Source organism: Panthera onca, chromosome A3, assembly GCF_046562875.1.
Source record: "Panthera onca isolate mPanOnc1 chromosome A3, mPanOnc1 haplotype 2, whole genome shotgun sequence".
NCBI classification, from domain to species: Eukaryota; Metazoa; Chordata; class Mammalia; order Carnivora; family Felidae; genus Panthera; species Panthera onca.
Window position 1 is genome coordinate 33,731,153 of NC_138341.1, and position 12,865 is coordinate 33,744,017.

General features: G+C 34.7%; 1 long non-coding RNA gene across 2 annotated transcripts in view; it reads right to left on the bottom strand.

Moving 5' to 3' along the window:
• LOC144615824 (uncharacterized) overlaps window positions 1-12,865 on the bottom strand; it is a 1,000,889-nt gene that overhangs the window by 345,926 nt on the left and 642,098 nt on the right. The window lies entirely within an intron of this gene.

Sequence of the window (12,865 nt, forward strand, 5' to 3'; positions counted from 1 at the left end):
TTAATTATCATGCAGCATAATAATACAGATATTGTCAGACATATGTTAGATTAACTATGCTGTAAGTCCTATGTGATTAGAACACACACCTCTGCTAATATGTGTTTAGTGTTTTATTTCCCATATAGCATGGCTGTCTGCCAACAAATTGATTCAACTACTTATTCCTGGGGACTCTTCCTTAATTCATACAGGGAATTTTACCCCTTACTTAAGAAAGGATATTTTAGAGAGGTTAAATAAATAAGAAAGATGAATTAAATGAAGTATCCCAGGAAGAAAGATATGGAATTTGATGATGGCTACATAATGTGGTTACAAAAAACATGGATTTGGAAAAATTAGGCATACAGGACAGGAATTTTGCTCATGGACACTAAATGCCAATTATTTAAAGGGACACCATGTACTATTTTTAAAAAGGAATATTAGGGGCACCTGGGTGGCTCAGTCAGTTGAGCATCTGACTTCAGCTCAGGTCATGATCTCGCGATTCATGGGTTCAAGCCCCACGTCGGGCTCTATGCTGATAGCTCAGAGCCTGGAGCCTGCTTCAGATTCTCTGTCTCCATCTCTGTGTCTGCCCCTACCCCACTCATTTCTGTCTCTCCCGCTCTGTCAAAAAGAAACAATAAATAAAATTTTTAAAAAGAGGAATATTAAAGGAAAAATATTTTCCTCCCATCATGAATTATTCCTTTTCCCCTCTTTTTAGCCAGTATGCTATAATCAGAGCTTACAATGATGATGGTTCTGACTTAGTTATGGAAAAAGTGAAGGGGTAGCTAAAAGAAATATTGAAATAGTAAAGTAGATTTAACAAATGCAGCTAAATATCAGATTGTCTTTGGCAATAAAATAGTTTATAGCTACCCAGAGTCATGCTATGTGTAATAGTTTGATAAATGTGGACAGAATCATCTGAGGAAAAAAATAAATAAAAATTCTCTAATATTCCATGACTAGAAATGTATCTCTTGAATAAAATACTGTGTGTTTTAGTTTTCAAAGTTGTGTCAATTTCCACAACTTTTTGGATTTGCATCTCACAGAATCAAAGCTCCGGATCAATGGAAGCGTGTAGGGGCAGAGGGGACCCCAGGCACCACAGTAGTAGAGGACAATCCAAAGACAAATGTGCTTCTCTGGGCAAAGATCAGATCTCTCCCTAAAGGGAAAGCTGACCTCCCACACTAAGACCTGCAGCTATATTAGCTGCTTGCTGCACGTTGACAGATCAAAATCATGAACCAAACACTCTAAAATGGACCAACCCAAGCTGCCACTCTGTGCCCTCCCAGGGCTGCTTTTGATTGAAATGAATTTCTTTAAAAAACAAACAAACAACAACAAAAACACTACATAACGTAAATGTCTTTGTCACTAGCGTTGGCAGTACAGCTCTAAAATGTGGGCTTGCTCTGGGTCTGGCATCTTTCGAAACATATACAAAAGGATACAAGAGTGAACATGCAGGGTCCGGTTTCACTCTGAGCAATATAATTTACTCTGTGGGAATCATGAAAGCAAAATTAGAAAGAGATGAAGGTTTGGGATAGCCTGAGAGGCCTGCCTATCCTTCTGTTGATTAGTTTGCTTTTCATTTTCTGAAATACAACCTAGGGCCTTATAACCAACTTGCTATTGCTTCAGTTGAAATATGCTCTTGTCACTAGGAAATGTATTTCCAATTCCCAAACAGAATTTGCTGGACAGTAGGACAATTACATTCTGAAGCAACCTATACATTTGACATGTCACAAGTTGAAAGAGACATGTTTTTTTTTTTTCCCTCTTGTGTTAAAACAGAATTGAAGCAAAATATGACCAAAGGCTTATAGATAATAACAAGGAAGTACCTGGTCAAACTCTTGTTCTTCCCACAAAATCCATTTTAGGGAAAATAAATCAGAAATTACTTTCTTTCACAATAGAGATCTGTTGCTTTGTGGAATTGATTCCTAAGACAACAATGGAGCCCCAAATAGATTCTGTAATACACATGTAATGGATATAGATTTCCTGACCAAGGAGGTAGACTCAACAAACATCATCAAGTGACATGGGCTCAGGTTGTAGTTTGCTAGTCGCAAAGAAACCAGCTTGTAAGTGTGAAGTTTTTGGAGAAACTGGACAAACTTTTCAGTCAGCTGCTCAAGTTTTACATCGGCAGTTAATAAGTCATATTGACAGTATGTTCCTTTGATATGACCTGATCAGAACAGCGCTTTACTTCTGCGGTTTTCTTCCCCCAAATCCATAACCTCGGTCTAAAACTCAGGCAATTCCCAACTGAGGGATATTCTACAAAGTACCTGACCATACTCCTCAATTATCAAGGTCAGGAAAACAAGGAAAATCTGAAAAACTGTCACAGCCAGGAGGAGCCTCAGAGTTCATGAGGCTAAATGAAATGTAGTGTCCCAGATGGGTTTGACTCCTTCAACAGCAAAGGGCACTGACTGGGTAATAACTCAGGAAATCTGAATCATCATGGACTTTGGTTAATAATAACAACACATTAATATTGGTTAATTAATTGTGACCAATATATCTACCATATGAATGTCAGATGTTAATAAGAGGGGAAAGTGGATACAGGGTATATGGGGAATTTCTATCTTTGCAAGTTTTCTACAAGTCTAAATCTATTCTAAAATCAAAGGTTTGTTAAATGTGAGCCTTTTAATTTTTTCCTATACTAATACTGTGTTGCTTTGCAAAATTCATTTTACAGATGAGAAAATTGAGTCATAGAATTTAAATTGTTTTAGACATAGAACTGCATCTGTATAGAGAAGAATAAAAAGCTGGAATCAAGTTTGTTCATTTCCAAGGGCAAAATTCTTTTGACCATGTTTAATGGCCAAGCTTACAACAGTTTGGAAATAGACTTTGACTGGAAACTAACAACAGTTTGGCTCATTAACTCACTTCCTTCAAGTATTTGCTCAAACCTCACCTCCCCCAGTGAATCTATTCTGACCACTGTATTTAATAGGGCATGAAACTCCCATTCCCCTTAACTTGTTCTGCTATCTTTTCCCATAAAGCTTTCCATCCTCTAACATATAAAATTTACTTATTACCATGCTTGTTGCTTATTATGTGTTTTCTCCCACTAGAATATAAACCACAGAAGATGCCAGGTCTTTATCATATATAAAGATCACTAATTATATATATGTTATATGTACTGGTGTTATATATCACTAATTATATATGTGTTATATATATATATAACATATATATATAATGTATATAAAGATCACTGTATTGTTATATATATAATGTATATAAAGATCACTATATTATTATATATAATTATTCACTAATATATAAAGATTCACTAATATAACCAGAGCACATAAAACAGTGCTTAGCACACCTAAGATTCTTAACAAATGTCTGTTGAATGACTGAATCACCAATCTTAGCCCAGTCAGAATTTCTGGGGAAATACCTTCTGCTCTTTGAGTAAGGACTTGGCATAATCTCAATTCACATGATTCATTCTACAGAGGTAGGAAATTACTTCATTTTTCCAGCCTCTTCATTTGAACTTATCTGATTTAGATTTTAACATGTGCCCTGACCATCTTTCCCAGATCTCAGTCATTTTCTGTTTTTGACATTTCATTCCTCTGAGTCTTGCTCCTGAACTGGCAGAGCTAAAATTAACTACACAAAAAAGACAAGAGATAACAAGTGTTGGTAAGGGTGGGGAGAAAAAGGAACCCTTGTACACTGTTGGTGGGAATGTACATTGATATAGTCATTATGGAAAACAGTATGGAGGTTCCTCAAAAATTTAAAACTACAACTAGAAATCCTACTTCTGGGTATGTATCCAAAAGGAACTGAAATCACTATCCTGAAGAGACATCTGCCATGTCAAGTTCATTGCAACATTTATGAGAGCCAAAATATGGAAACAACTTAAATGTCTGTCAATGGATGAATGGATAAAGAAAATGTGGTCAGGATACAGAATGGAATATTATTCGGCCTTAAAAAAGCAGGAAAACCTGTCTTTTGCAACAATGTGAATGAACTTGGAAGGCATTATTCCAAGTGAAAAACCAGACAGAGAAAGACAAATACTGTATGATCTCACTTATATGTGGAATCTAAAAAAGTAGAAATCACAAAAGCACAGAGTAGAATGGTGGTTGTCAAGGGCTAGGAAAGGAAGGAAATGAGATGTTGGTCAAAGGGTATGAACTTTCAATTATAAGATTATTGAGTTCTGGGGATCTAATGTATAGCATTATGATTATAGCTAATAATTTACTATATACTTGAAATTTGCTAATAAAGTAGATCTTAAGTATTCTTACCGCTCACACACACAGAAAGGTTAACTATGTAAGGTGACAGATATGTTATGAGCTTGATTGTGACAATCATTCCAAATGTATACATATATCAATCACCAAACTACATACCATAAATATATGTAATTTTTAATTGTAAATTATACCTAAATAAAATAAAGCTTTAAAATAGAAATAAATCTAACATCAGTATCAGTAATAACTGGTGCTCAACTATATTAGCTAAACTCTTGTTATTCTGAAATACACTTTTATAATATCAAATATCTTTAACTTTTCATATAGCCTGCAAATTAAGAAACCAGATCTCATTTTTTTCTATATAGTCCTTAAATATCTGTCTGCAGGGATTGATATTAGCACAGTATTACTTGAGGAAGTCTAAAAGGATCTCCAGTCTTTTCTTTCATTCATATTGCATTGTCTTTATTCTGCTGTTGAAATTAAAGAATGTTTTCCAGCAACATGTCAGCCATTGTTATGCCCCTTTTTCCCTGATGCACACACATCAGAAAACCATAAATCAGTGTGGCCAAATATGTTGTAAAATGTGTATGTCTAAAGGGATTAGCCAAATATGTTGTAAAATGTGTATGTCTAAAGGGATTAGCCAATATTTATGCTATGTATTATCTATCTATTTCTGCAGTTGAAAAGAAGCAATTTGGGTTTAGAGGGAGGAAAGAACCATGTCACCTCACATTGCTTGATCAGAGAAACTTTATGGAGGCTGTTGCATTTACATACAACTTTAACAATACTTTAGGAACTAAATTTGCATCTGAGATTTGTCTCCTGTGTAGTCCAGGGTAGTCAGCTCCCTGTGGGTGTGTGTATTATCAAAGCCCCTCCATTAACTGTGTAGAATCTAAAATTAGACTATTTTGAGTATAGGGCAAGGCTAAAATATAAGACTCCCCAGACTGCCCATGGAAACTAATGATGTAGAAGATCTTTTTCAACTGTAATATTCATTTTCATGCATTTGGCAAGTGGTTATTGAGAAACTACTATACAAAAGATTGTGAAAAGCACTATGGGAGATATGCAGATAAAACAACGAGAACATTACCTCCAGGTAGCATACATGGCAAATCTTCACAAATAAAGCAAGGTAGAAAGTCATGCACCACAAACAGGACAAAAAAAGTACCATGTAAAGTATCTCAGGAGGGAGAGGAGGAAGTGAGGGACACCTACTGGAGGAGTTTGAATAAGACCCTGAAATATAGCATGAAATCAGGGAGACTGTGGTATGGAAAGACTAGAGAAGCATCCTCATGCCAGAGATACTTATTAGACATGAATGCTTGGGAGAAAGTGAAGCCATGTGAGTATATGTTTAACACAGCAAGGAAGCCTATGTAGATGAAGAGGAGAATGGGTAATTGAGAGCTCCATGAAAAATATCACATTTAAAAGAACAATAAAGGAGTGGACCCAGTGACTAGGCCAAAATAGAAGGCAAATCAGAAAAGATTCATTTCCTGTGCATCAAAGGAGGAGGGAGTCTAAAGAATGAGATCAGCAGTGCTACATGCTCAAAAGGAGTCTATTTAGTGAGCAATGAAATGAGCCATTGGATGAATGATTTTTAGTTCACTGGGGATCTTACCAAGGTTGATTTCAAAATTAATGACAAATTTAAATTGAAATGAATCGAAAAACAGAAGCTAAAGAAGTGAAAAATAATTAGAGGCTTAGCTTAAGTAATGTGTCAGTGAAGGAAAAGAATAACAGATGGTGGTGGCTTGGGTGCAGGAGAAGGTTACAATGAGCTTTTAAAGGATGAAGGCAGTTTGAACAACCTATAGACAAAAAGAATGGAATCACAGAGAAGCAAGAAGACACAAGATTAAAGAAAACGTCTGAATCAAGGGTTTGGGGAAACTGAGAGGGATGACTGATTACAGAGGTGGAGTTAGCAATTTGGGGAGGAGAAGCTACATGGTTTCCTCTGAAATAAGAATGTAATGTATGTACTTTTAGGGGAGGGGAGGGACAGGCACGTTCTAGAGTCCCATGCAGATTACATCCATTTTCTTTCTGAAGAAAAGGAGGTCTTTTTTTTTTTTTTCAAACAAGGGATTTAAAGGAAGACAGAAGGGTACACGAATATGATAAAGTTTTGTAGTAATCCCTGGGGAAAAGGCAGAGACAAAGCTACAGCATGTCTAAACTTCCTTTATGATCAACACTCAGAACCTCTCTTTGGGAAGAGTATTTCTCAGTATGATGTGCTATGAATTGGCTAGACTTAAAATGAAGGGTCATAGACAAGTTAGAAAACTATTGCACAGTACATACAAAATGCAATGAGTGTTTTATTTGGCGGTATTAGTTAGTAATAATAAGTTAAAAGGAATAGGAATAAAACATGCAGCATTTGGTAATGATTTTCTTATGCAAAATTGTACACCTGATATTTCATTTATTTTCACCTGTCAATCTGAGAAGTTGATAGAATAAATTTTGTATAACCCATCCTACAAATAAAAAAACAAAATAACTTTCTAAGAAAATACAAAATCAATTGTAAACCAGAGCTAGGACAAACTTGCCCTTACTGCTTATCCATAAATTCTATCATTAAACTACATTAAAGTCAATGTCTATCTTTTAAAAGTCATTTTCCCATCTCTGAAACAGAGGTTTTGATTTTATATGGCACTCATTGTGCAGTAACTAGAGGCAAAAAATTCAAAATTAGCCCTAACCTGTTTCCCAAATTTAGACATTGTGACATTCGTCTGGATTTTTTAAAATATAAATTTGATCTTTGACATATATTCCTCTTTAGTAGAATACAAGCTGGGTTTTTTTCCTTCAAGCACAAGCAAAAGTGGTAGAATAGTTACCATTTCAAACAGTTGAGGAAACACCAAAATCACCCCAGTCCAGCAGAAAAGCAGTGATCATCTATAACAAACAACCACACATCGTAAGCCAACTAAACTTAGCAAAAAATAGTTCAAATTTTACCTTTCCTCTTGGCCAATTCACACACAAAAAATCTCAGTAGTCTTCTGTGCCTTGTGAGATATAAGGAGCCAAAACAAATCAGGATTGCAAAAATAAACAGCCAAATTATTAATCCTTATCAACCTTACCAACAAATCATGCATCTACTTAATCTCCACATACCTAAACATACTTTGTCCTACGCACATTATACTGAGCTCATCGAGCTCTAGAATGGGCATACTACCTGTTTTGCTTGTTTATAATATCACCAATTGTGGAGTTTGATAACCTCAGTGGTACTGTTTCCAGTCTGCCTGGTATTTCCGGGAATTTTCTGGAAGCAAACTCTGCCCTGAGAAGGGGTTGGCAAGGACCTAAGATTCCTTCTCCACAGATTTTCTACCTGGAGCTTATAAGGAAGCTCCCTTCCTCTTTCATCTGAAAATGTAAATTCAAAATACTAGGAACATAATCTCCACTTAAGAAACATATAAGACAGGGGCACCTGGGTGCCTCAGTTGATTAAGCTGTTGACTCGATTTCAGCTCAGGTCATGATCTCATGGTTTGTGGGTTTGAGCCCCACGTCAGGCTCTGCACTAACAGCACTGGAGCTTACTTGGGATTCTCTCGTCCTCTCTCTTTGTCCCTCCTCCACTCTTTCTCTCAAAATAAAATTTAAAAAAATTAATTAAAAAAAGAAACACATAAGATAAAGCCCAAATAGGGAAGCAAATATTAAAGGACAGACACAGAGAATCTGGCTGACACTCACTTCTTAGTTCCAGTTGTCCCCAAACCTAACTTCACCCATTATTTTCCCATAACTTCATGCATCAGTCTTTCAGTGGATATCTAAGACCAAAAACTACCAAATAAACCTTCCCATTTGGACTCACTGATTAGGAATAGTAGTGGTAAATCTGCTGAAATTTGAGGGGAATTTACTATAACTCACCATTATATTGCATAGAGCTCAAGAGCACAATCTCCATAGGTGCGCAGACAATTTGAATCTGAACTCTATCTTCCATTATTTCTTTGGTTTGACAAAAACTATTTAACATCTTTAGTCCCCACTTTCTCTCTTGTAAGAGACGGGTCATGATAACAGTACCTATCTTGTATGCTAATTAATGAGATAGTGATTTGGAATTCTTATTAGCGTGTTTTACATATAATAAGTATTTAATAAAATGTAGCTATTATTTTCTATTATTATTTACATTGGTTGTCATTAGTGTTATTATTACCAAGTGAGAAGAAAACCAGTTATTTAGGAACTAACATTGACATTGCTGCAATAAAGGTGGTGCAGCTTTGGGTTAGGAATTGTAACAAAGAGGACCCTTCTTGCATCAGTCATGTTTTACAAAAAAGACACATGATGGAAAATTTTAGTCTCTCCTTATGTTAAATATTTTTAGATCTAAGTGTAAACTAAAAAAGACAAAAAATCTAGCAAGCTACACCTTTTCATATCCCTTTTTAGTAACGTGCATAAAGTTTGCCCATTAAAAAAAATGAGTTGGCTTAATTCATTGTGGAAGTTCTTTATTTATATTTAATGTAAGTACTTTTTAAAGATATGTACGGGAAATATATCTTCCCACTCCACTCTGTGGTTTGTGTTTTTACTATCTTAATGGTGTCTTTTGATGAAGGGAAGTTCTTAATTTTACTGATTGCAATTCATTAGTCTTTTCCTTTAACATTATTGCTTTTGAGTACTATCTACAAAATCTTACCTACCATAAATATAAGAAGAATTATAGTTGCTAATCTATAGAAGTTTTGTTTTTTTAATCTTTTTTCTACCATCCATCTGCAACTGATATTTTTTTCTGGGTGATGTACAAAATAGAGTTAAAAGTTCATCTTTTTTTCTATATTGATTCCAGATTGATTTCCATTAGATTTCTTGGTTATTCTTGGTTCCTTCAATTTCCATATAAATTTTAGAGAGAGCTTTTTAATTTCCATAGGGGGAAGTGTTTCATGATTCTGAATAATATTGCAATGAATCTACTAGCAACTTTTGGGAATTGTTGTTCTATAATATTTGTTTGTCCAATCCATGAACCTAGTATGTCTTCCATTTATTTAGGTCTTCTTTAATTAATCTCAATAGTGATGTAGTATTCAGTTAAATTTCGTGCATAAATTGGTTCAGTTTATTCCTTCATATTTGATTTTATTGATGTTGCTATAATATAGTACATTTGTTAAATTTATTTTTGTAAATTGTTGCTGGTATTTGTAAGGGCATTTAATTTTTTATTTTGACCTTATATATAGAAAACTCGTAAACTCATTTGTGAGTATAAATAATATATATGTAGATTCTTAGTGGAAAAAAAAGGCCTTTATTAATTTACCAGATAGTGAATCTAAAAGGCATCAGAGACTTCAGACATTTCAAATCCATTTTCTATTTCTCTTTTATTCTTTTTTCCTTGGAAATAGCAGCATCTCCAATCCAGAAACATAGTAGTCATCTATGACTAAAGGATCTATAGATTCCTTTTCTTCATATGACCCCAAATTATCCTTTCCATATCTTCCCCCACACTCTTGCTTTACTTAGTTTAGATCGTGTCCTGCCAGGATACTTAAAAGAAGCATCAAAATAATTCCTCTTCTTCCATTGCATCCTTTCCATGAAACTCTTGTCATGTTTGTTGAAGAAACATCAAAATTCGGCTTTTATTTATACATTTTTTTGCATTGATCTGAATGCATATTCTTAGATGATAATTTGTTTCCTGAATTAGAACACCATTTCCCATAAGACTTTGTTCAGAGGATATTGACTAATGCTCATATCCATATTTATGTTAGTTAAAAAGCCTTATATAGCAAAGTATAAAATTTAGGCAGAGACATATGCAAAAGAGCCAATGCTTTTGATTAATTTGTACTTTTGTTCATAAACCTGTTTGATGATCAGTTAAGGGTAGATTTCCTTTTAAAATTATGAAACTTTTCATTATTTGGGTTTTTTTTTTCTTTTGATGTAATTGGTCTTCATGACCCCTGCAGTGCAGAGAGAAGATACATGAAGTTATCGATAAACTTTAAACAATATTCCATTAACTCTGTTGTAGTTAGCAAGAAATACCTGGTCCACTGATTGAATAATGTAAAGATTTTGAATAAGCACATTGATTGAACTGCTTGAAGCCTTACACTGAACTTGTGTTTATCCTAGAGTGTAGAGGCCTGACATTTAATTCCAAAAGTCTCAGTGACCTTAGAGTGCTAAGCCAATAAACAGCTCAATCTGTTTCTTGCATTAACAGTAATATTACCAATATCTTTGGTATTTACAGGGAGAAGGACTGTTGAAAATATGTCTATATATTTTTAAATGGAGTGTTTCTCTCCAGTGAATACATTTCTAATTTGTACTTTCTGAAGTATCACCTGAGGCAATTTTATCTTCTATAGATCTGAAATATGTCCATTAATAACACTGCTGACTAATAACTAAATGAAAAATACTTTATGGTCCTCGGCACAATACATTAATGTGACTCAAATAAAGTAATCTTGATCGCCAGTGCTGTATTTGTGGAAATGTTTATGGCTTTTCTCTTTATGACCTTTGCTAGCATATTTGAGTAACAAAATTGACAAAGATTAAGACAATAATAATTTTCCAATTGGTAGAATTTCTGGAATTGGCGGAAGCAAAATCAGCATATTAATGGAACATTAATTTTCATTGCTTCACTTCCTCTTAATTGATTAAAATTCCCGAGATGACACATAAAAAACCCTCCATTCTATTCTAGCTGCAGGCATTTCTGCTAAATTAGTCCTACCTTACTCTTCCTCCAAGAACAATAAGTGCATCAGATCACAGCTAAAGGCACTGGAGAAAACCAGTGCTGCAAATAGAAAAATCTCATTCACCATTTCTTTGATCACAGTCTTTAAATTGAAAGCAGAAGTCTCCTATGCTTCTGTCAAATCAGTTGGAACTGGTTTGAAAGCCCAAATTGAAGTTCATATACTCAACAAATCAAAGGCTAAATGAACTGTCTGGAAGTCTAACAGAGTGTAATGAAGAGCAGTGTAATTTTTCATGTGAGTCGGTCAAGTTACCCCTGCATGATATGCTACAACTGCTATAGTGCTTTATATTATCCTCCCACTCTTACTTGGTGACTATAAAGTGTTTTATGGCACTCTTAGTAATAGTAGAACTTCTAGAAAAAGCAAATTCCTGGCTTGCATAAACATCTATGCTTCTCAATATATCCCATACTATTTTCTCAGTTAGAAACCACAATTATGCATCCATTAAAAATTTGAGGGAGTTCAATTTTCTTAGTGTGATAGCCCTATGAAGTTTTGTTTGTATTGTTATTTTGCTTACACCAAAAGTACTTCCTGTTGCTCTTAAGAGTCATTAAGAGCTTCTATCCATCCAGTAAGCTAGCATTAGTTCAAATCTTATATATTCCTCTAACTACCTGGATTTAGAGATATCTATTTGTAAGACAAGGTAGGCTACTGTTCCATGTATTTTCCAAACAGAAGTTTGGAGCAATTTCCATAGCACCTCCTTTTAGGAACAACAATAAATAGATAAGCAAGGAAAGTGCTCAAGGCCCTATTGTCCTAATCATACTCCATAAGAATCCCCCTTGTTCATAGTTCTTTAGGGGCCACAAACTAGGCACAGTACTCCCAGTGTGATCTGACCTGAGGAATAAAACAAAACTATTATCCTTTTGGTATAACACTTGCAAAGCAGCCTAGGTTGTATTATTATATTATTTTATTAGCGGCTTAATAGAATTCTTCACTCATATACACCAAAATCTTCTTTTAGAGAGGAGTATTTTTAATTCAGGTTACCTTCTTCCACAGAGGTGATCTGTGATCACATCTTCAATGTCTAAATCTCTAGCAGAATTTCAGTTCACTGAGGCCTAGAGATTTAAATTAACTCAGCAGAGCTGTCACTCACCTTCATTTTTCTCCTCAAACTATACTTATGCTACCCGCACACCTTCAGTCATATTATACCTAGCTCCATCATTATTCTTATTTTACCTATCTTGCAACTCATTGAAGAACGTCATAACAATTTTAGGGCACAAAGATTTCTTACAATTTAGAACTACTTCTGGATTATCTGTTCATTCCACTCCTTCTGCATTAATAATACCATTTATAATATCATACATTAACTTTCTAGGTCTTTTATTTACTTTTTTAGTACCTAATGTGTCTTAAGCACAATCTATGATAAATGAAAACTGTTAAACACAGTGTGTATTGAAATACTATTATAGTATTAATCAGATAATTGAGCTCTGGTCCTTTGAAGATCAAGGAAGAGCCACATAACATCGCTAGGCCTCTGTTTCCTGACCTATAAACGGCTGAAATTTGACAACATGCACTTTAAAAATCGCTTCAAACTCTAAATGCTCTGACTAGTGTAATCGCCTATCAGCTCCATAAAGGGGGAGGTATATGTATCCCTGGGTGTTTAATATAGTTAAAAAGCATATATTCATTCATCCAATCAATGAAATTTCATGGTTG